The 23,495-nt window shown below is 48.4% G+C and overlaps 1 long non-coding RNA gene across 3 annotated transcripts in view; it reads right to left on the bottom strand.

Moving 5' to 3' along the window:
* The window catches only part of LOC130683050 (uncharacterized), a 127,357-nt gene that overhangs the window by 20,505 nt on the left and 83,357 nt on the right, over positions 1-23,495 (bottom strand). The window contains exons 1-2 of one of the 3 annotated variants that reach the window (XR_008996652.1): positions 16,274-16,537; positions 15,763-15,904 (exon numbers count right to left, since the gene is read on the bottom strand). The exons of 1 other annotated variant lie outside the window; for it this stretch is intronic. This is a non-coding gene — a long non-coding RNA (uncharacterized LOC130683050). Of the gene's footprint in view, positions 1-15,762; positions 15,905-16,273; positions 16,538-23,495 lie in introns of those variants that run through there. One more of the 3 variants, XR_008996655.1, reaches the window with a different exon arrangement.

Genomic DNA, 23,495 nt, shown 5'->3' with positions numbered 1-23,495 from the left:
AGAGGCAACGTGTGTGTGTGTTGGGGGGGTGGCTTTTGCCAGAAAAGGGGGAGGGCTTGGGTGCTGAGCCGGCCCAAACAGCAGATGTCCGCTTTGGCCTCCTGCACCAAGGTTGTGCAATCAAAACAAAACAACTATGGGGCTGGTTTCCTGCAACCCAGAGCTGTGGCCTAACCAGGGACTTAGGCCCAGGGCATGGCCATGAGGCCAGGAAAACAGAGGTGTGCTGGGCAGACAGAGTTCCGGGCTCTGACAGCGCCCTCAGGACTGGCAGCTCCCCAAGGGCAGCAAGGCAGGCTGGTCACCCTGCGCCAGGCGGGGCTAAGGGAGGCGGGCCCAGGGAGATTTCAGGAGCAGGGACACAAGGCTGCAGGGTCCAGATGAGAGTCCATCACAGGAGGACTGGGAGGGCCCACGACCTCATCCCACCCCTGCTGGGCGCTAGTCTAAGGGCAGGTGCTCAAGCAGGAAGGAGCTAGAAACCAAGAGGGACGCGGTGACAGCCAGTGTCAACACAGTGAGGCTACAGTCCCCTGTTCTTCAATCAACACCAAGTCTCGGTGTCTCTGTGAAGGCCCCTTACGGGTGTGACTGCCGTCCATAACCGGTTAATTTGAAGTAAGGGAGATTGTCCTAGATACTCCGGGTGGGCCTGCCTCTGTCACTTGAAAGGCCATTAAGAGCGGAGCTGAGGCTTTCCTGATGGGGAAGAAATTCTGCCTGCGGACAGCAGCACCGGCCGGAGTCCCAGCCTGCCCTTCCCAGCCCCCTGCCCTTCAGGGTTCAGCCTTGTCTCCCCGGCCCCCACATCGCCTGACCAAGGCCTTGCAGCGAATCTCTCAGCATAGCTCTCCTGCTGGCTCTGTGTCTGGGGCTGCAGCCTGAATGAGGCATATGGGGCGAGAAGGGGGCGGGAGTGCCAGGAGGTTCCAGGCTGACCCCCGCGTGTCCGGGGACCCACACCCTGCAGATAGATGAGTGCTCACTGGGTCGTGTCCCTAACGTGGCAGAGGAGCAAGGACAGTGTCCCCCGTGGTGCTCGCAGCCCCTCGGTGTCAGTGTTCAGAAAGGTGGCTCAGAGCTCTGTCCCCGGGTCCCTTGTTCCCTTATGTGCAGGCACATCACTGACTGAGCCAGGAAGGCTGCACTCTGACTTCTCGGAGAGTCGGAACTGCAAGGGCAGAGGGTCGCCCTGTCCACTTGGACACATGGGGAGGCTGAGGCCCAGACTCGCTTGCTTGTCTTGGGGTCCCTGAGCTCTTTGCATGCCCACCTCTAACGATGCAGCCCCTCCCAGCCCACTGCACGGACCCACCCGCAGCCCCTCACAGTGGCAGCACCGGATGGAGCTAACCTAAGATCTCTGCAAAGGGGCTTCCTGACCCGCTTGGGTGGAACCCAGCCGCGGCCAGCTGCTCATGCTCAGGGGACTCATTTACTGATGAATCCTGAATACAGAGCCTGCAGCCCCAGGCTCTGCTCCACCCACCCACTGGTTGCTCTCTCCTTTAATCCTCACAGTCACCTTGGGAGGTGAAGGGGCTCCATCATCCCTATTTTACAGAGGGGGAGACTGAGGCACAGGGTGGTAAACTTCTTACTCAAGACCCCAGAGCCAGTAAATGGCAGGTGACTGCCCTCCGGTGCATCCCCATCTCATTGATCCCAAGGCTGGTGCACCTCTCCTTCTTCAGACCTCCCCTCCTCTCTGGCATCATCTAAACACCCCTGTCAAGAAGATTCTGTCTTCTATTACAGCACACACCCTGGCCCCATTCTCTCTCTCTCTCTCTCTCATCACAATGTTTGTTTGGTCTTTGGAGCTCCCGCCCCCCATTATCAAAGCAATAAACACTCATGTGGAAAGTTTGGGACATACAGAGACCTCACACTGCGGTATAACTGATCAGTTCCCACACCTGCCGGTCCCCTCCAGATGTGCGGCCCACTCCTGGCCGCTTCTGGGGGCGGGGCCCCGGCCGGGAGCAGGGGCAGAGAGTGCCCCTGCCACCCACCGGGACTTTGCAAACCTTGGGCTGGTTTGTTAACCCAGGGCTCATGACGCCTATCCTAGCAGCCATCTGGGGCCTGTGCTGTGTGCTGGTGCGGGGCCGAGCACCCACCACCCTCTGTCTTCCTGGCCCTCTGAGATGTTTTTTTGTCCCCACCCTCACTTTTCAGATGAGGAAACTGAGGCTCAGATATGCTGGGCAAGTGGAGCAAGGTCTTACGGCTGTGGCTCGGCACCAGCGCTTTTCTGAGGCCCCTGCTTCTCCTGGGAAGGCATTTCCAGCTAAGTGTCTTACTGCAGACTTAGCCACAGGCACGCTCTGCTCAAGACTCACAATGCTAAGACATAAACAAGAGGCTGCAGTGAGCAACCACCACTCACTACAGAAAACAAGGGGCAATGTCGTCACCAGCTTAATGCGCGGGGCAGACCCAGAGGCTAAGCAGTACTTTAACCTTCACTGTGATCCCAGAGATTCCCATACACCCGGTTTGCTTAAAGCAAGGGAAACAGGGATTAGCTGAGTCTGGGCGGTTTCCATGGAGCCTGCATTGTGCAAAACATCTAGCCTCTCCTCGGGGTGCGGGGACCACAGGCTGGGGTGACCTGGGAGAAGGCACCTGGGAGGTCACCCACCACCAGCTGTCAGCATCAACAAGACATGTGGATCCATGGATAATCCCATCCCAGCAGGTGACACAGGGGCCACTGGCCACTGGCCACGCTTTCTGAGCACTTCACCCTGACCAGGAGAACACGCTTTCCATCGGCACTTGTCCTCCTGTCTTCCCCAGGCTTGGCTGTAGCAGCTCTGCCTGGACCTCTGTCCCCCGAGACCTGGTGAGGACCAGGAGAAGCCAAGGAAACAGAATTTCACTGGCAAGCAAGGAATTCCTCAAGGTCCCTGATGCAGTTCTCCGTCCAGCCAGCCATCCTTCCAGCTATTCTTCCATCCATCCATTCTGTGTATCCCCACAAATCCTTTCCTTGTTAGGGCCTTTCCCATCCATGCCTAAAGGGTTGGGAGCAGTCATCTCCCCTTCTCCATCCCCCAAACTGTCATTGACCCTCCATAACCCCAATTCACTGGGGCTGGGCCAATGGGACCAAGTGAATCTCAAGTCTACACAACACCTTCTCTGGGCATCAGATTCAACTAGACAGTATCTTCAGTAATAACAGCAAGAGCTGGCGTAGAGCTCTTACCGTGGCCTCTGTACGTCCCATATTATCCCATTACAGTGGTCCTAAGATGTAGATGCTGTTATTACAAGACACTCTATTCATTCACTAATTCTTCCAACAGATTCGTATTGAGCACGGGCTCCACCCGCGACCCTAAGCCTGTGCAGGGCCCTGGGGAAACGCAAGGTGAGTAAGACTCCTTGCTCTCCAGGAGCTGAAAGGTATGACAGCCAGCTTCCAAGATTCACACCCTGGTGGCATGACCAACAGAGTGAAGATGACGATGTGTGACAAGTCACAGAGGGCACTGTGACTTCTGCCTGCTCCCTTAGATTGCCCATTCTGGAGGAAGTCGGCCGCCATGCTGTGAGGACACTTGAGCAGCCCTGTGGGGAGGCCAAGAGCTTGCCAGGCCCGTGCACGAGCCGCGTGAGATGTAGCTTCTCCAGGCTGGTCAAGCCTTCGGTGGCTGCCATCCTGCCAATACCTGACAACAGCCCTGGAAACTTGGCTCCACAGAGAGAGCGAGATGCGGGGCTCAGGGCATCCGTACAGCTGAGCAAGAACAACAGGTGCGCAGCAACGCGGAGAGCAGGTGGTGTTTCTCAGGAACGTGGGGAGCTGCAAGTGTTCTGAGGAAAGGAAGAGAAATGGGGCTGCATCCTGAAGAGAGAGCTGGGTCAGCTAACGAGGAAAGGGCACTCCCGGTCCAGGAGACAGCCAGGACGGAAGCGGAGAGGCTGAGATGCCTCGTGAGCCAAGGCACTGGCAGGCTGGGCTCCAGGGGGCCCACCCATCTCTTCAGCTTAGACAGCAGCATGGTCGGGCTGGGCCGTTTCTCCGGGAGAAGGTGTGTGATCGGGCACGGACACTTTGTTTGGTGTGTACAAATGAACATGCATCCCAAGAGCCACCTCCTTCTAAGGCAAACAAGGGCCCAGAATTCTTGGTCCATCATCCTAACACCTCGTGGATCATCTACATTAGGTTTGCTGTTTAAGCCAATGTGTTAGTTTCCTATGGCTGCTCTAACAAATTACCACAAACTCGGTGGCTTTGAACAACACAAACTGAGTATCTTATAACTCTGGGAAGCAGGAGTCTGAAATGGGTCTCATTGGGCTAAAATCGAGGGGTAGGCAGGGCTGCCCCAAGAACCTACAACAGGGCCTGGCATGTAGTAGGGGCTCGATGAGTATGTGGTGATTCATCAATACATGAATAAAAGTGCTCCGAATTTCACACGGAAATCTTTACGAAACTGTGATGAGAACCCAGGAACCCAATTCCCAGGCCGGTTCTGACTTCTCACCTGCTGGGCCTGACTATCCCCAGGGAGAGGGTGATTGAGATATAAGGTTTGTCTTTGGCACAGCAGAGGACAGTCTGGCGTGGGGACACACCTGTGATGGAGAGCAGGCCTGCACTGCTGCCCAGCTACGGAGAGGCAAAGCAATGCTGCGGCAGTGTCAGGGGACACCTCCCGTCCCCGGAATGCGGGAGAGCTTTGCTTTGTGACAGTTCAAGCAAGTACAGTCAGAGCAGCAAAGAGGTCTGCCCTAACCTCGCTGGAGGGCAGCCAAGCGAAGATGGAACTGTGGGCTTTTCGTAGACCCGGAGACGGGTGAGCAATGCCCAGGATTCCACTGTAGTGCCTGCTGACCTGTTTAGTGTTGCTCAGAATCTTTGTAGTTCAGGATTCTCTCTAGGTGAAATTTCCATATGGTGAAATGCACAAATCTCAAGTGTACAATTTTATGAGTTTCGGCAAATGCATACACCTGCGTAATCAACATGCTTATCAAGACACAGAACCTTTCCATCACCCCAAAGGTACCTTTGTGTCTACCCAGGCAATCCTGTACCTCAAAAAGCAACCAGTGTTCTGATTTTTTTTCTTCACCATTGAATAGTTTTACCAGAACTTTCCAGAATGTCACAGAAATGAAATAATACACTTTGGGCTCTTTTGTGGGTGCCTTTTTTCATTCAACATAATGCTGCGCAATTCATTTGTGTTGTTTGTGTATTGATAGCTCATCCCCACTTTATTGATGGGTGGTATTCCATAGTGTAGATATACCACAATTTATCCATTCTGTTAAGGGACATTTGGGCTGTTTCCATTTGGGGAGTATTATAAATAAAGCTGCTATAAACATTCATGTGCAAAGCTTTCTGTGAACATATGCACTTACTTCTTTCGAGAAAATATCTTGGAAGTGGAATTATTGAGTTACGGGATAGGTACGCATTTCACTTTATAAGAAACCAGTGAAATTTTTCCGAAGTTCTTATAACAGTGTGTGTTCTCATCAGCAATTTAGGACTGCTCTGGTGTTTCACATCCTTAGAAACATTTGGCATTGTCAATCTTTTACAATTTTAATCATAAAAATATATCTTAATCCTGAGATACTGCAGGAGTAGCTCATGGACTTTAATTTGCATTTCCAGATAACTAATGACGTTGACCCCTTTTAAATGTGCTCACTGGCCTCGTACACATTCTTTTGTGAAGTGTCTCTTCAAATCTTTGACCATTTTAATTGGGCATGTGCCCTTTGATTATTGCGTTATAGGCTAATCCATATCATCTGGATACCAGTCCTTTATCCAATGTATGTTTTGGACTATTTTCTCCAAGTTTGTGGTTTCTCTTTTCATTTTCTTATCAGTAAACAGAAATTTTCAATTTTGAGGAAGTCAATTTCTCAATATTTTTTATGGTTATTGCTTTCTGTTTCCCAGCTAAGAAATTTTGGCCTGCTCACAGATCATGAAGATTTTTTCCTATGTTTTCTTCTAGAAGTTCTGTAGTTTTAGTTTTTAAATTTAGATCTACAATCCATCTTGAATTAAGTGGTAAGTATAATGTGAAGTAAGGGTCAAGGTTCATTTTTCTTAATATGGACTTCCAGTTATTCCAGCACCATTTGTTCCAAAGACTTTTTTTCCCATTGAAATGCTCTCTTTTGTCAAAAATCAACATGCTATATAAGTGTGGGTCTACTTCTGGACTCTCTAATTAGTTACATTAATCTGTTTGTCTTGTCTTGATTCCTTTATCTTGAAACCAGTTAGTGTAATTTCCCCAACTTACTGCAGGTGTTTTGGCTTCCGTATTAGAATTGGCTTGACAATTTATGTATTTTCACAAGGCTGCTGGCATTATAATTGGGATTGTGCTGAATCTATATGCCGATTAGGAAGAATTCATCTTTTAACAATATTGTGTCTTCCAATCTCTGAATTTACTGTTCCTTGACATTTATCTTAGGCCTTCTTTTATTTCATTCTTTTGTTAAATTGATCACTAAGTATTTTACACTTTTTGTGTAACTACACACTTTTTCATCACTACACACTTACTAGAATGGCCAAAGTCCAGAACACTGACAACACCAAGTGCTGACAAGGATGTGGAGCAGCAGGAACTCTCATTCATTGCTAGTGGGAATTCAAAATGATGCAGCTACTTTGGAAGACAACTGGGCAGTTTCTTACAAAACTAAATATATTTTTAGTATAGGATCCAGCAATCATGCTCCCTGGTTTTTATTCAAAGGAGTTGAAAACTTAAGTCTATACAAAAGTCTGCAGATAGATGTTTATAGCAACTTTATTCATAATTGCCAGAACTTGGGAGCAAAAAGATGTCATTGAGCAAGTGAATGGATAAATAAACTATGGTACATCCAGATAGTGGAATATTATTCAGTGATAAAAAGAAATGAGCTATCAAGCCATGAAAAGACATGGAGGAAACTTAAATGCATACTACTAAATGAAAGAAGCCCATCTGAAAACACTATATATTGTATGATTCAAACTAACAACATTCTGGAAAAGGCAAAACAATGGAGACAGTAAAAAGATCAGTAGTTTTCAGGGGTTAGAGGGTGGAGACAGAGCATGCATGATTTTTAGGGCAGTGAAAATGCTCTATATGATACTGTAAGGGCAGATACATGTCATTATATGTTTGCCCAAATCTATAGAATAGACAACACCAAGAGTGAACTCTTAACATAAGCCATGGACTCAGGTAATAATGAAGAGTCAATACAGGTTCATCAATTGTAATAAATATACTATTGTTGTGGGGGATGTTGATAATGGAGGAAACTATTCATCTGTTGGGGCAGAGAGTATGTGGGAAATCTCAACAAATTTAAAAGGATTGAAACCAAACAGTGTGTTCTCGGACCATAAAAGAATCAAAGTAGAAATCAACAGCAGAAAGATAATAGGAGAATTTCTAAACACCTGGAAACTAAACAACACATGTCTAAATTATCTATAGACCAAAGAAGCCTCAAAGGATATGGAAAAAATACATAGATCTGAATGAGAACAAAAGCAACATTTCAAATTCATGGGGTGCAGCTAAAGCAGTGCAGCAAGGGAAATTTATAGCACTTAATGTTTAGGTTAGAAAGAAAGGAAGTCTCAGATCATTCATCTAACCTCCCACTGTAAGAACCTAGACTTTTAAAACAATTTCATGTGAATGAAATATCCCACCTACAAAGTATGAACTTAAATCCAGTTTTAATCTGTAGTATTATATTGGTGAACCTTAAAAAAAAATGAAATTAGCAAAAGAAGAGTAAAATAAACCCAAAGCAGACAGAAGGGAAGAAATAAAAAGTATAAAAGCAAAAATCAATAAAATTGAAATCAGAAAAACAATAAAATCACAGAAACAAAGAGCTGATTCTTTGAAAAGATTAATAAAATTAAGAAACTTCTGGCAAGACTGACAAATAAAATAGAGAAGTCACAAATCACTAATATCAGGAATGGAACAGGAGATGGTCTGTAGAAGCTGAAGGCATCAAAAGGATAATAAGAGAATATTATGAACAGCTCTTCACACATAAATTTGACAATTTAGATGAAATGGACCAACCCTTTGGAAAGCACAAACCATCACAACTCACCCAATCTGAAGTAAATAATTTGAATAATGCTAAAATTATTAAAGAAATCAAATTTATAAAAAGAGAAGGGAACACTTCCAATTCATCTTATGAGAACAGTGTTACCATGACACCAAAACCAGAGAAAGGCAGTAAAAAAAAAAAAGAAAAAAAGAAAACTATAGAAATCAATATCCCTAATGAAGATAGTTGCAAAAATCCTTAGCAAAATATTAGCAAACAGATTGGTGATATATAAAAAGATGATACATTGTGATCAAAGGGCCTTGTGCTAGGGATGTAAGACTGGTTCAACATTTGAAATCAATCAATGCAATCCATCATATAACAGGCTAAAGAAGAAAAATAACATGATAATATTAATTCAGAAAAACCCTTTGACAAAATTCAGTACCCAGTCAAGAGAAAACTCTAAGAAAACTAGGAGTTGAAGGGAACTTTTTCAACTCAATAAAAAGCATCTATTAAAAAAAAATCTACAGCTAACATCATACTCAGTGGTGAAAGACTGAATGCTTTTCCCCTATGATTGGGTACAAGGTAAGATGCCCACTCTCAACAATCTGTTCAGTGCTAGAAGTTCTAGCCAGAGCAGTAAGGTAAGAAAAGGAAATAAAAGGCATACAGACCAGAAAGGAAGAAATCAAACCATCCCTATTTGCAAAAGATATGCTTACTATTGTAGAAAATCTCAAGAAAGCTACAAAAATAATCCCAGGTGTAATAAGTGAGTTCAGCCAGGTCACAAGATACAAGACCAACAAACAAAATTCACTTGTATATTTATATATGGAAACTGAAATTTAAAACAATACCACTTATAATGACTCAAAAAATTAAGTTTCTAGATACAAATAACAAAACACGTACAGAATTTCTATGTTGAAAACTACAAAACACAGATGAAGGAAAATTTTTAAATGATATAAATAAATGGAGAGATAATCCATGCTCATGAACTGGAAGAATCAGCATATTAAAAATGTTAATTCTCCCCAAATTGATACATAAGTTTAACACAATTCCTATCAAAATCCAAGCAAAATATTTTTTCAGATATAGACCATATTATTATAAAATTTGTACAGAAAATCAAAGGAATTAGAGTACTCACAACAATTTTGAAAAAGAATAATGAAATGGGAGAAACCACTCTATCCAATTGTAAAACATTATGCAGCTGCAGCAACCAAGACTGTGGTATTAATGGAGGGATAGACACATAGATCAATGTAACAGAACAAAGAACCAGAACAAGACCCACATAAATATATCCAAGTGATTTTCACAAAGGTGCAAAATAATCCAATGGAGACAGGATGACCCTTCAACAAATTGTGTTGGATCAATTGGATGTCCTTGGACAAAAATTTTGAATCTCAAACTAAACCTCATACTTTACACAAAAACTAACTCAGGATGGATTAGAGACTTAACTGTCCTTAAAAACTTAAAGAAAAAAATCACAGAAGAAAATTTTTAAGTATCTTGGGGGTAGATAATGAATTCTCAGACTTAACACAAGAAGCATAAAATATAATAGAAAAAATGATAAACTGGACTTGATCAAAATTTAAAACTTTTACTTTGCCAAAAACCCAGGTAAGAGGATGAAAAGATAAGCTACAGACTTGGAGGAAATATTGCAAATCACCTCTCTAACAAATAACTTGTATCTAGATTATATAAAGAATTCTCAAAACTCACAGTAAAAAAACACAAACAATCCAATTAGAAAATAGGCAAAACACATGAAAAGATATTTCACCGAAGAAGATATACGGATGGAAAATAGGCACGTAAAAAAGATGTTCAGCATCACTAGTCATTAGGGAAATGCAAATTTAGGCCATGATAAGACATCACTGCACAACTATTAGAACAGCCTAAACTAAAAAAAAAAAAAAATAGTGACAACATCAAATGCTGATGAGGATGCAGAGAAAATGGGTGGTTCATGCATTGCTGTTGGGAATGGAAAATAGTATGGCCATTCTGCAAAGTAGTTTGATATTGTCTCAAAAAATGAAACATATACTTACCCTTTTCCCCAGCAATGAAGCTTGTGGGCCTTTAACCCAGAGAAATGAAAACTTACATCCACACTAAAACTTGTATGTGAATGTTCATAGTGGTTCAATATTAACTCTAAGTTAACAACCAAAAATGAAATAACCAAAATGCCAATGAGTAGTTGAATGGTGAAACAAACCATGGAATGGTCCTCAGCAATACAAAGGAATGTGTTATTGATACACACAGCAATGTGGATGAATCTCAGGAGCATCACATTGAATGAAAAGCCATTCTGAAAAGATCAGTTTCAGTTATGTAACATTCTCTAAGTGACAAAAGTATATATAGAGAGAGAACAGATGAGTGGGTGCTGGGGATGGGGTGTGGTCAGGAGCAGGGGGCAGGGGGTGGGTGTGACTATGAAGGGCCAATATGAGGGAGATCTTTGCAATGACTGAATCTGTATCTTGATTTCCAAGGTAGTTACAGGAATCCACATGGGTGATACAACAGCATAGATCTGCACATATTGTGTCAATGTCAGTCTCCTGGCTCTGCCACTGCACCACCCTGTAAGGTATAAATGTTGCAGGAACTATCTGAGGGCACCCAGCTCTCTCCATACCACTTTTCTTGGAGTTGTCTGTGAATCTGTGGTCATTTCAACACAAAAGAGTCTTTTTAAAAAGAAGGAAAAAAAGTACATCAATGTAAGAATTCTATATCCAGCAAAAATATCCTTTAAGAATTAAGGTAAAATAGTCCTTTTCAAAGTTAATTTGAAAAATGTCTTAAGTGAAGAGACTTCTTGACCTGAAGATGTGGACTATCAGCAATGCTAGAAGGGAAAGGTGCCAGATGGAAATGCAGATAGATCCTCAAGAACAGCGTCAGGAATAAATACCTGGGTAAACAGAGAAGATCGTTTCTTCCTCTTAATTTCTGTAAAATGCGTGGACCTATCTAAAGCAAAAATTATATACATGTACATATGACGACTACAGCAGAAAAGGTACTGCCAACAAGATGGTAAGGATTCTGCATTTCACGTAAAGCGGTTCAATACTAACTTTAAGTTAATTGACAAGATAGGGGTGTAGGGCTGATTTTAAGCAACCACTAAGTAATAATAAAAGTAACAACAATGCAAAGGAAGTGGGGAAGGGAGTTCAGAAGAACAGATGCAGAGTAGCACTTTAAATGTAAAGACACCGAGATTGAAAGGAGATGGTTGGAAAGGGGTACACAAGCAAACAGAAGCCAAAAGAGGATGCAGCCATATATAAATGTCACAGCAAAGAAAGTTCCATCCCAGATGTTCTAAGACCCTGAGGTCACTCCCAGCTCTGTCCTGTGTCCCCACCCTGGAGGAGCCTTCCGTGTCACCATGGAGGGAAGGGCAGCACACAGACCCCCGGCCTCCGTATGGCACATATGCAGGAGGTGCTCAGCAGGAGGGGCAGATTCTGTGGGTTCTTAGTGGTTGGTTGGTTCTGAAGGCTGCAATTGCCTCGTGGACCGGCTCTGGCCCGTGCCAGGGTGGGGAGGGATTCGGGCAATGTTTGCAGAGTTCATCCAGTCAACAAAATATTTACTGAGCACCTGCTCTGTGCCAGGCCCTAGGAAGAGCAAAACAAACCCAGACCCTCACCATGAGGAGCTTACATTCCAGTGACAGTCGGGGTTGGTGGGACAGTAAGCGGTGAACATCGTAAAAAATAAATGGTAAAGTTTGTTGTTAGGAGACAAGTACAACGGGGAAACCCAGAGGAGAGGGTAAGGGGTTGGGTGTACAGGGGACATGCGGGGGACATGCAGGGGTGGGGGCCCGGCAGGTTGCTTTGGGTAGACTTTATTGAGGAGGTGGTATTTGAGCGGAGACTTGGAGGAGGCAGTGGGTTACCCCAGTATCTGGGGAAGAAAAACAGGCAAAGGGAACAGAGGGAAACTGGAGGGTGCCAGGCCCAGTGTGGGATTGCAGGGGGCATCTCCAGGCCGCCCAGTCTCAGGGGAAGGCCAGCGCTGCTGCAGTACACCTGCTCCTCAGCACCCAGAGGGCAGGCCCAGGCTCTGTCCCTCAACCTGTGGAAATGCAGGTGATCCCCAAGGCCATCCTCAAGGCCCCGAGGTCCTCCGGCTTTGCAGGGAGGCTGGAGAGAGGCTGAGGTCCCAGGTTGGCAGGATGTACTGGGGAACAGCCTTCCTGTTATCCATGGCCAAGTCAGCCCAGGCTGCCCTCTGGCCATGCTGTCAACGCAGTCCCCTGCCTTTCCCCAAACCCAGGACCATTTGCCTTGCTCACCATCTGGAACACACCTCTGTAAGGAGTCGCCCACCCCCCACAATGGTTTTGGAAAAACTTTGCTCTGAGTTGTACCTTTGGACACATGTGTTCCCAAACCTACCTTACAGGCTTCTAGAGAACCCACCGTCTTCGCCAGGCCTCTGATGCGATCAAACCCAGAGTCCCTCCTGTCACTTTCCTGTCCCAGCAGTACCCAGCCTGGCACCTGACAGCCCTCAGGAGTCTCCTTTTCCTCTCTTGCTAATGTCCCTCCAGAGATCCCTCCCAGCACCCCTCCAGTAGCCTTCTTATCCCCCGGCCCCCTCTGAGTGGTATTAGCAAGCCTCACTAAGGGGCACTCCTTATTATACAGGTATTTGATATTCCAAATAAAATCTCAGCAGCCCCTGTGAACCATCTTAACTGTCAAAATGCCCACAGGATTTGGGATTAGAAGCTTTACAGCACTTGCAAAATGAAGGGATTTTATTTAGTGTTTAGGATTTCTACATGTATATATGTGCGGGGGATGGGGGAATGCCCAAATATGTATTTAAATCAAGTAACTTAATCCACAGAGTTCAAGGCTAAAACCACCACAGGAAAAGGGTATTTGCATATATTAATCTCTTCACATCCACGAGGGAGGATGAGCGGGAGAACATGGAGCAACCTGGAATCGGAGGACCCCAGAGAAATACCCAGGTGGTGTCTGCTTTCGGTCCTCGCCTGCTCAGCACCTTCTCACCCCCGCCTGCACACACCTGGCTGGACACAGACCCCCAGGGTGGGGGCCAGAGTGGTGCTCAACACTGAATTTCCCAGGGCCTAGTGTTTTTGTTGCAGGAACAAAATGAATGAATGTGCACACCCTAAGAACGATGCTCTAAACCAAAACGCGAGTTTAATGGCCCGCTTACTTCTTTCAACAGATACTGAGGGGCAGGACACGGGGGAGTCCCAGACTGCAGGGTTCTGTTCTGGTTGGGGAGAAACAAGCAAGGGGCTGAGAGAAGCACGGAAGGGCGGGAGGCCGCCCATGTCCACGAACAGTGGAAACATCCCTGGGACGACTGGAGGCAGGAGAAGGAATCGGTGGAGGGCAGAGGAATCCAGTCGGACACAGGCAGGCAGAGGCCAGTGAGGCCAGAAAGAACTGAGTGACTGAGACGGGCCCTGGGCTGGGGTCAAGGTGGGGCGGACACCCTGGGGGCCAGCCGGTGGGGCCTTGGGAGCCTTGGCAGGGTTTGCATTTTATTCCAAGCACGTGTGAGGTGCGCTGATGACGATCTGGGGAAACAGAGCCCCTTTTCTGGAGCAAGGACAGCCACTGTTCCTCAGCCAGGCGAGGAGCTGAAGCCATGTGAGAGCCAGGTGACTGCAGCCCGTGCCTCTTTATCACACACAAACACACACCCCAGCTCAGCAAGACCTGGGTCAGCAGGAGGCCCCGCCTCTCTCTGGCCTTGGCCACGGTGCTCTGGGCAGGGTGCAGAGGGCAGTTCCCAGCAGAGCAGCCAGAGACCAAGCCCTCCTCAGGGCACAAGACCCCTTGGTGCCCCTCCAACAGGTCCCCTCAGGGACACAGTGGCCATGCCCTATCTCTAACCTCAGCATCAGCAGCATGGCATCTGGCCCATCTTGGGGTGTCCAGGTTCATTTAACTCCCCCTTTCGAGATGCCAAAAGTGAGGAAGTAATGTGCCTGAAGTCACAGAGCTGGTAAATGGTGGGAGCTGGATTTGAACCCTGTCCCTTCTGACAGCCCAGCAGATGCCCCTTTTACCGATGACCCACCACCTCAGTGCCCCATCAGGAACTTCTGTTCAGCAGCGTCTCATTCATTCAAAGCCTCCTTAATTCAGAATTCCCTACTGGGGGGCAATCCTCCCTTGTACCAAACATGGAGGGAAGCAGGGCTTACTGAATAAATGAGCTGTGTAAGCAGGATTGATGGGGAACCAGTTAACCCCGGAGAACAGACTGTTCAGAAACTCAAGGGCGTGCATAAACATTCACACAGTAAGTGTGCCACTCACAAAGGGCCTTCGTTAAAGCAGCCCGTGGGCTGTACAACACAGAGAAGACAAGTAGTGACTCCACAGCATCTGACTACGCTGATGGACAGTGACTGTATGGGGTATGTGGGGGGGACTTGGTGAAGGGGGGAGCCTAGTAAACATAATGTTCTTCATGTAATTGTAGATTAAAGATAACAACAACAAAAAAACAATGGGAGGCTTGACACATGACAGGTACTCGGTAAATCACAGCTGTTTTACAAAAATTTTAAAGTACCCCTTGAATCAAACAGCCTGCATCTCAGTCTTCCCACCAATTTGCTATGGGCCTCGCAGAAATCGACAAGAGTTTGGCACACAGTTCTCGTGCCTGGCTCGGGGCCAGTCCCCCTGCACTCATCTTAGCAATAGGTTTATTTTTCCAGTACCTACTTCCATGTCAGGGTCCCTGCTGAGGGCTGGGCGTGCAACAGGGGCCCACATAGCGAAGATCCCTGCTCTCAGGGACTCTCCATCTAGTTATTGAGAGAGACTGACAAGGGGGCAAAGAAGGGTAGGAGGTGGTAGGGCTGCCAGATTAAATACAAGATGCCAAGTTCGGTTTGAACTGGAAATCAACAATAAATGTTTTAGTGTAAGTATATCCCATTCAACATTTGGGATATACTTATGCTCAAACGTTATTTCTTGCTTCAAGTTATTTCTTGCTTATCTGAAAGTCATATTTAACTCAGTGTGCTGTATTTTTATTCTGTTTTTATTGCTAAATCTGACAGACTTACAAAGTGGGCCCTTCAGTATGCAGCAGCTACCCAGAGCCTTCTACAAAGTCTCTCTCCTGGCCGACCAGGCCTGTGGGCTGAGGGATCAACGGAGGGACAAGCCCACAAGAAGAGCACATGGTGGTCTGGACGCCCCTTGACAAGGTGACCTTGCAGTCAGACCTGAAGCATGGAAAGGAAGAGAACAGGTGTCACATTTTATGAAGAGGAGGGGGTAGGAGACCTGGGTGTGGCAGGGCAGAGAGCCTCGGCTTCAGAGAGAGCATGGGCCAGGAGGGAGAGAACAGCCTCTGAAAGAGGGGCGATTGAGCTGGGCCTTGATGCTTGAGCACAAGGCAGCCGGACAGAGGGGAGGGGTGCTGTGGACCGTGGTTTGGGAAAGGGACTGTAATCTGGACAATAGCCCCGAGGGGTCCTGTCCCACCCCTGGCAGCACTTGAGACAAGGGACTTCGGCACATGGGGAGACACTCACATAGAATGGTGAGCAAAAAGTCAAAGACACAATGCAAACAGCACCTGTGATGTTGCAGGAGCTGAACCAGACCGTGCACCCCAGCATATAATAGGTGCTCAATAAATCATAGTTTTCCTGTTAGCAGGCAAAGTCGGGGTAAGTAAAGGCATCTCCAAGGCATCTTTCAGTTTTGAGAGTATCTTCCTGAAGGCAGGCAGGAAGGGATTGAAAAGATGTGAGGTTAATAGGACTCCACCCGAAACTGCTGGTCTCAGACCTAGAAGGTAACACAGGAAGGAACAAAACCTACTCCTGGTCCCCGACGGCAGCCATCGCTCTCGAATTCGAGATAATTAGCGTGTCTGCGAGTTCCTGCCCCCTCCTCAGCCTGCTGAGTCTGTGAGGCCTCCTGCCAAGCTCTGCAGGTGGGTTGCCTCCTCGGCTTCCCACACCCAGCCCCCCGTTCTCAGCCCACTGGGCCTGCAGGGGGTGTAAAATCCTGGCTCACCGCGGGGGGCCTCAGGCAGGGGCTCCAGGGGTAGGCCGCCTCCGCAGACTGGAGGTCTTGCTCACCGGTGTCCTCCTGCGTGTCCTCGGGCAAGTGGCTTCACCTCTCTGAGCATCAGTGTCCTCCGTGAAGCAGGCATGAGTCACAGTGAGGCCACCCTTCACTGGCTCACAAAGATCTGGGATTCCGCGCCAGGCACCACAGAGGGGGACTCCTGGCTCATGTTCTCACACGGAGGCACCAGACAACGGACAGGGCACAGGCCGCAGGGTGGTGCGGGAGGCCTCTCAGACAGGCCACGCTTGGAGCTCAGCCCTGAAGTCTGGGTACAGCCGGAAAATCTGCATTTTAACAAGGCCCACACTCAGATTTGCGATGCACTGGTGCAGACCATGACATGCTGGACGGCGGGCGACCCCTCGTACCCCCTGACTCCCAGCAGTGTCTGGCCACCCTCCAAAGCCCCAGCAGCTCTGGGCTAAACTTGATAGGAGCCCCTAAGTACAGCCTCTCGTCTGTTAGTCAACAATCTGGAGCCCCAGGTTCCTCAAAGGGCGGCCACCAGAATCACGGGGAGCTTCACAAAAATGCAAACCCCCAGGTCCCGCCCCAGAGCTACTGCCTGGTGCCTGGCCTTGACTCCACGATGTTCTGCTCTGTCTGTATCTTACCCATTCTATTGTTTGCTTAATATTTTTCTTTAAAGGAAGTCATACAGTTTTTACTTAAATAATTTTATCTATCAAGGAACTTTATATGTTTACTGTAAGTGGAAAACTAAGATCACCATGCCATAAATAGTAGAAGTAAAAAAAAGTTATAATTAAAATAAAACAATGTTATTAAATTCTATCTGGCCATTGTTGCCTGCCAATAGCTCTTTGTTCTGAAGGAGTTGGGGAATGCGAGCCTCTCCAGTGAACCAGGAGCTGAGGGAGAACAAGAAGGGACTTACCTTTCAGTGGCGGGAGTCTGTGTGGCACTTGAGAACCCCCCAAACCACCAGGGGACACTGACCCAAGATATGGGGCTCCCTGCAAGGTAAAGACCCAGTCTCACTTAATGTTGACAGATACCATTATTACACCCGCACCCCTGCCCTGACATGAGGCAGGGGGCACTGTGGCCTCATTACGGATGAGGACACCAAAGCCCCATGGCCTCCTGCTGGAAGGAGGCCCCCTGCTCCCCACAGGGCCAATCTGTTCTCTATAAGTGTGCTACACTTTCTCCAGGACCCCTCCCCACTGGGATGCCCTCCTGCTTGGCACCCCTTGCTCAGCCCTGCCCAATACAGGCCCCAAATCTGGCCCACACTAGCTTCCCAAGTGGGCACCATCCCACCGAGGTTCATGGTGTCTGCAGAGCTCCTCTGCCATTCGGGACTCAGGACTGCAAGCAGGACCCTCTGACTGTTATCCCCCAACTGCCACCCACGTCCTAGACTGAGACCAATGGGAGGAGGCCCCCCAAATCCTCACAAACCAGCCTCTAAATTTCTAAGCAACACAGGTAAGTGGGCTCATAATCACGCTGTTTTCTGTCTGAGAATTCAATTCTGAGCCTCAGAAGGGAATGTGTGAACTGAGATGGGCGGCAGTGGGAAGTGGAAGGGAACTCATCAGGGCCCCAGGACAGCCCTGAGCAGCCTCTGGGCAGAGGCCAGCAAGGGTAGAGGTGACATTTCACCAGGCAAGGACTGGCAACTGTCTGTCGTTCCCCACAAAGAGCAGCAGAGGCAGGCCACACTCTGCCTTGGCTGGCCAAGTTGGGAGCCGGACATGCAGGCTGGTGGCATAACACAGGCAGCAAATCTGTCACTTGGCCCCAGTGGGGGCTAAGGCCCCACACAGGCCTCACTTGGCCATGACCTGCTTCTGAAGCCCATAACATGCCTTATCGTGACCCACAACTTCCCTGGTTCCCCTCCACTCAGGAGAGCAGCCTGGACACTGGTCAGTCCCAGAAGGCTCTGAGCCCCAAGAGGTCCACCCCCACCCCTCCATAGGGTTCAATGAGCCCAGGGGTGTGGGGCAGGGAGGAGAAGGTGACAGAGAGGGGGGCTGACAATCCCTGATCAAGTCCTGCTGGGCTGGGGGCTCTCAAACTCAGTCTGGGGAAGGTCTGACCTCAGATGCAACTTGCAGGGTAAATTTGGAGGTGAGCCTAGAACAGTAACTCTGGAAGTGAAGGCCTGGCCAGGGGCTGTGGGCAGACCCCGTGCATGAGGACCCCTCACTTTATACATGTGCACCTGAGAAATTCAGTTCCAGAATCCCACCCCCAAGGGCCTCAGAGCCGCCCCGCTCTGGTCAGGGAGCAGGAAAAGCAGGAGGGTCCGTGGTTGGCAGGGGAAGCCCCTGCCCCTCAATCACCCTGAGGAATGGCTGCCTTGATTCCTCTAGGTCTTAGCCCCAAGGTCACATCCAGGTAGGTGAAATGGAACCCCCTTCTCCGAAGGGCTTCCTAGGGCAGAAGGGTTGGAAAGCGTGATCATCATGAAATAAAGCTGGAAACTAGAAAGCATGTTCCTGAAACACCTAAGCTCTCTGGTGCTGGCAAGGAGGAGACGTGAGAGGGTGTTGAGTAGGCAGGGGCCTTAGTGCTACCTGGACCTGGGTTCAAATCAGCTCCATCCTGTGCACGCACAAGCTGTGTGGCTTCAGGCAAGTGACTCCCTCTCTCTGAACCTTGATTACCTTCTCTGCAAAACAGGCACGGCCATAGCACCGCCCAAACAGGTTTTCTGTGAATTACCATGTATTAGTATGGAAAGGCCAGGATGTCTGGGAAATGTAGATAAAACTTGTATAGGTGGCCATAATTATCATTATTGAATGTTATATACGGACAAATATTGGCAGGTGTTAAATGCACAAGAAAATTTTAAGTAAAGAAATTTAAAACTGAGAGTTTCTATGCATTAATTCAATTTAGTCTGCAGATTGGAACAGAGCCCGCAGGTTCTATTTCTGTTCAGCTCCTGGTGCAATGTCATGTCGGGAGCGGGAAGCAGGGCTTGTGGCTGCCTGGGGTAAGCACGTGCTGAATGGGCACTCCAGTCCTGCAGAGGCTGGGAGCTTGAAAACCTGCGCCTTGACCCAGTCAGGACAAGTGAACCTGTGAACCTCCTTCCCAGTCAGGACAAGTGGCCTCCACTCCCCCAAAGCAAAGGGGAGGAGCCTGAGAAAGGACTAGAGGCGGCCAGCTTTTACTGCAAATCTCTGCGGGAAGACGGGCGTGGCCATAACGGGGCGTGGCCCCTGCTCCCCGGTCACGCCCCCTGGATGGGGAAGGGCGAGGTGGAGCGTAGGAGGGAGACCAGGACCGAATGAGGAGGTTCACAGCGTTTATGAGGATCTGGGGGCACCGGCAAACCTTGGTCCCTGGGGCACCCCTTTTGCTGAGGAGAATTGGCAACCAGAGGGCACAGCTCTTGAGGCTGAACTCCTAGCCAAGGGGTAGGCGCATCCCAGGTGGAAAGGGGCAGCTTGAACAGAGCCGGGAGCCTGGGAACTGGGTGGGGTTGGAGGCAGAAACAGCGGGTGACCCTGTTGCGCAGGAGTAAGATCAGAGAGGAGGCTGGAAGCGTGGCTCCCGGGGGCAACCTGGGAGGGCCTCTGAGGCCATAGGAGGACCTGGATGTCATTAAAGGGGTGACGAGGAGCCCCCCACCCCCACCCCGGGCTCTGAACAAAAAGTGACAGGACCGCAGACAACGCTGAGAAGTCCTTGGGTGCCAGCCGCAGGGTGGCTGGAGGGGCAAAAACAGGAGGTTGGGAAGCCAGGGAAGGGATGATCAGGACGGCCTAAAGAGAAGGGGGGACACTGCTGAGGAGTTCCACCAGCCGTGAAGCCTCACAGGAGCCCAGCCCCAGGCCCTGCAAGCCCTTTGCCTCCCTCACCTCAGGGTGCATGGTTACCCCACTTTACAGAAGACTGAGACTCAGAGAGCACAAGCAATTTGCCCAAGGTCTCAAAGCCAGTAAGTGGCAGAGCTGTAACTCAAACTCCAAACCGTTTCCCATAATTCCACAAGCATGTATTGAGCACCTACTGTGTACTGTAGCTGGAGCACACTGGGGCTGTTTGATGCCAAATCCATTGCTTTTAACAGCTACCCTACCTCCATTCAAATAGCACTCAACCTCCACTGCTCTAGGACAAGATGCATGAAGGTAACTCACCAAGGAATGGCGAAATTGGAGAACAATTGGAAATTGGAGGAACTGGCTAAACCACATGGGCCATTTTAGTGCACACACAGACTCACCCAGTGCAGAATCTGCTGGGCCTGGGAGGGTTGGTGGCCAATACAAAACAGGTGAGGGGAGTCCCAGGAAATTAGACCGCCCACAGCCTCCCCTCCCGAGAAGACAAGCTGATCGCTGCCCAGTGACGGGGGCGTCTACCAAAAAGGAGAACGTGGGAAGGCTCCCATCACGGGTAATTGCAATCTTTGTAGGGCAAAAACAGCCTAATTTTGTTGGTGATTTCATATGGTTCAGCCTAACGCAAAACGATGTCGTGTCACCTTCCCTGGCTTTCATTCCTTCATCCCACGTTTCCTGAGTTCCTACCAAATGCCAACGGTGGGGGCACAGAGAAGAACAAAACAGCTGTAGCTCCTGTCTTCATGGGGCTGTGGTCTGCTGGGAGTCACAGACATGACCACACAGTCACAGTGCATGGGGACAAGCAGGGCTTCGTGCAGCCCACCGTGAGGGCAACGGGCAGCTTCCCCAGTGAAGTGCAGTCCAAGCTGAGCCTGGTAGCGTGAGTAGGAATTGCCCCGCAAAGGGGTGGGGGGAAAATGTCCCAGAAAAAGAAACCAAAGGCCAGGGGGCACTGAGGGAATGGACGGGGAAGTATGTTGAGTGGTCTCTGAGGGACACACAGAGTGGTAGATAAAGGGAGACCAGCATTCCCATCTGTTTCGACTTTCAAAGGTCAAGGCAAATAGGGCTTAACATCAAAAACATTTTAACAGGCATAGAATCTTTGAAACATTTCCTGCTGTGTTTTCCCTTTTGCTAATTTGGTTTTTTTTTTTCTCTCTCTCTAGCATCATCGCCACCATGCAACCTTCACTGTGAGGCTTTACCCCTCAAACGGATGGCAGATAATATCTGCTGCACAGAGCAGGGAAGAAGGAAGTGCCAACATATGGAGTTTCTGCGGGACGGTACCAGTACTGGGGAGTGGAGACACTTTCAGGGCAGGAGAGATGGAGAGGAAGCCAGATTTGAGGGTCCCAGGGCAACAGGGAGATTCAGATAGGTTTAGGGAGATTCAGATAGGTTTAGGGGATGAGAGGACATCCAACATGGGGCCTGTGCCCTCCCCCCCAACCCAGGATGTGTCCACGCTGGGCCTGACACTGCACCCTACATGGTAAGGCTGCAGCAGAGGAGATGTGATGGAGGGTGTCCAGGCAGGCGGGACTGGGGACAGTGACACAGATACCCTCACTGCTGCTGAGTGGAGGAAGCCCAGGAGCTGAGAGGATCTAGGGATGGTATTACAGATCCACTCATATCTCCCCAAAAAGATACGCTGAAGTCCTAACCTACCGACTCCATACTTGTGAATGTGACCTTATTTGGAAATAGGGTCTTCAAAGGTGTAGTCAGGTTACAATGAGGTCATAGGGTGAGCCCTAAACTGATATGACTGCTGCCCTTAGAAGAAGAGAAGATACAGGCAGACTTCTAGACTCCAGAACTGTAATAAACTTCTATTATTTTAAACCACCCAGTTCAGGTCACTTTGTTGTGGCAGCCCTAGGAAACCAGTACGGATGGGAAGAGGCTTGACTCTGAGATGAGAAGTTCCATGCAAAACAGGTCCTCAGTGCACATCAGTGAAGGCCAACCGGATGCCCAGAGACCTGTGCACACCGACCCAGCCGCACCTGAGCAGGTACAGGGACAGCAAGTAGGAAGCACCCCTTCCCCAACCCGTCAGGCCAGTAAGCTTCTCCACACAGCCAGGCACTACCTGGAAAGGAGACACTGAGCGCAGAGGAGCCAGCTTACAAGGAGTGAGGGCTTTGAACTGACCTGCCAGCTGCCTGGAAGAGACAGCCTTTCACTGTAGCCATCCCCACCTCCTCCGCCGCCAAGATGCTGTTAGAGAAATCGTGGTTTTTCACAGGCCCTGGCCCAAGAACGTCATTTCATCCCACAGCACTCATTTTTACAAGTAGTCTGTGGAATTGTGGCACTAAGCACGGGTATAGGAGAGGCTCAGAGGCAGGAAACCGAGGTGGGATGGATCGGTGTGTCTCCCGGTGGGGTGGCCTGATTTTTCACGAGCATGTTCACTGAAGCAAGACTTATAAAAGCAAAATGTTGGAAGCAATGTAAATATCCAACCATATGGGATTGGGTAAATAAATAATTATAATGGACTACCGTTAAAATCATGCATCCAAGATTGTTTAATACTATGGAGAGAAGGTTGTGATAAATACTAAGTAATAGTGATAATAATAAATAATCAGCCTAAAAACTCTATGGATAGTATGATCCCATCTCATGGGCAGCAAGAGAAGGGAGAGAGCATGGAGGGTCAGAACACTTTATGGGCCAGGCCCAGAAGTGGGTGATGTCACTTCCTCAAACATTCCAGTAATCAGGACTCAGTCTGATGCCACTATCCCCACAGGGGATGCTGGGAAATGTAGTCTAGCTGCATGCCGGGAAGGGAGGGGAAAGGGATTTGCTGGACTCATTAAACCTGCCACAGTAATGTGCATTGAAAAAAATACTGCAAAGAAATCACCACATTTTAACAGTAATTATTTCAGAATGGTGAAATGATAGGCATTTAAGTTTTTTCATATTTATGTTACTTTGAGTTTTCCAAATTTTCTGAAATAAACATTTAGTACTTTTACAGGGAGAAAAAATGTAATTTAATAATTGACAGAACAGTTGGTGGTTTCCTGAACAGGTGGGTGCAGTATTCAGGCTTGGGGGTCAGACTTACGGGTTATATGATCTAAGGAAAGTTACATGACCTTCCTACGCCTTTACATCTCCACATCTGTAAAATGGAAAATAAAATGCATGTCACTGAGATTTGTTGGGAACATAAATGAGACACACATGAAGTATGTCCCCAGCAAAGGGCAGCTGTTCTGTCTGGAACGCCCTCTTTCTTCCCCACTTGTTCATGCGCCCGGGCCCTTGGCTACTGTTCTGTGCCTTCTCCTCCCCAAACCCTCAGCACCATCTCCCCTGACTCTCTCACCTGCTGATCCTGCTTTCTATTTCAGAGGGA

Source organism: Manis pentadactyla, chromosome 3 (genome assembly GCF_030020395.1).
Source record: "Manis pentadactyla isolate mManPen7 chromosome 3, mManPen7.hap1, whole genome shotgun sequence".
In the NCBI taxonomy this organism is placed as follows: domain Eukaryota; kingdom Metazoa; phylum Chordata; class Mammalia; order Pholidota; family Manidae; genus Manis; species Manis pentadactyla.
The sequence above is the reverse complement of the archived record's forward strand: the minus strand, read 5'-3'. Positions and strand labels throughout refer to the sequence as shown.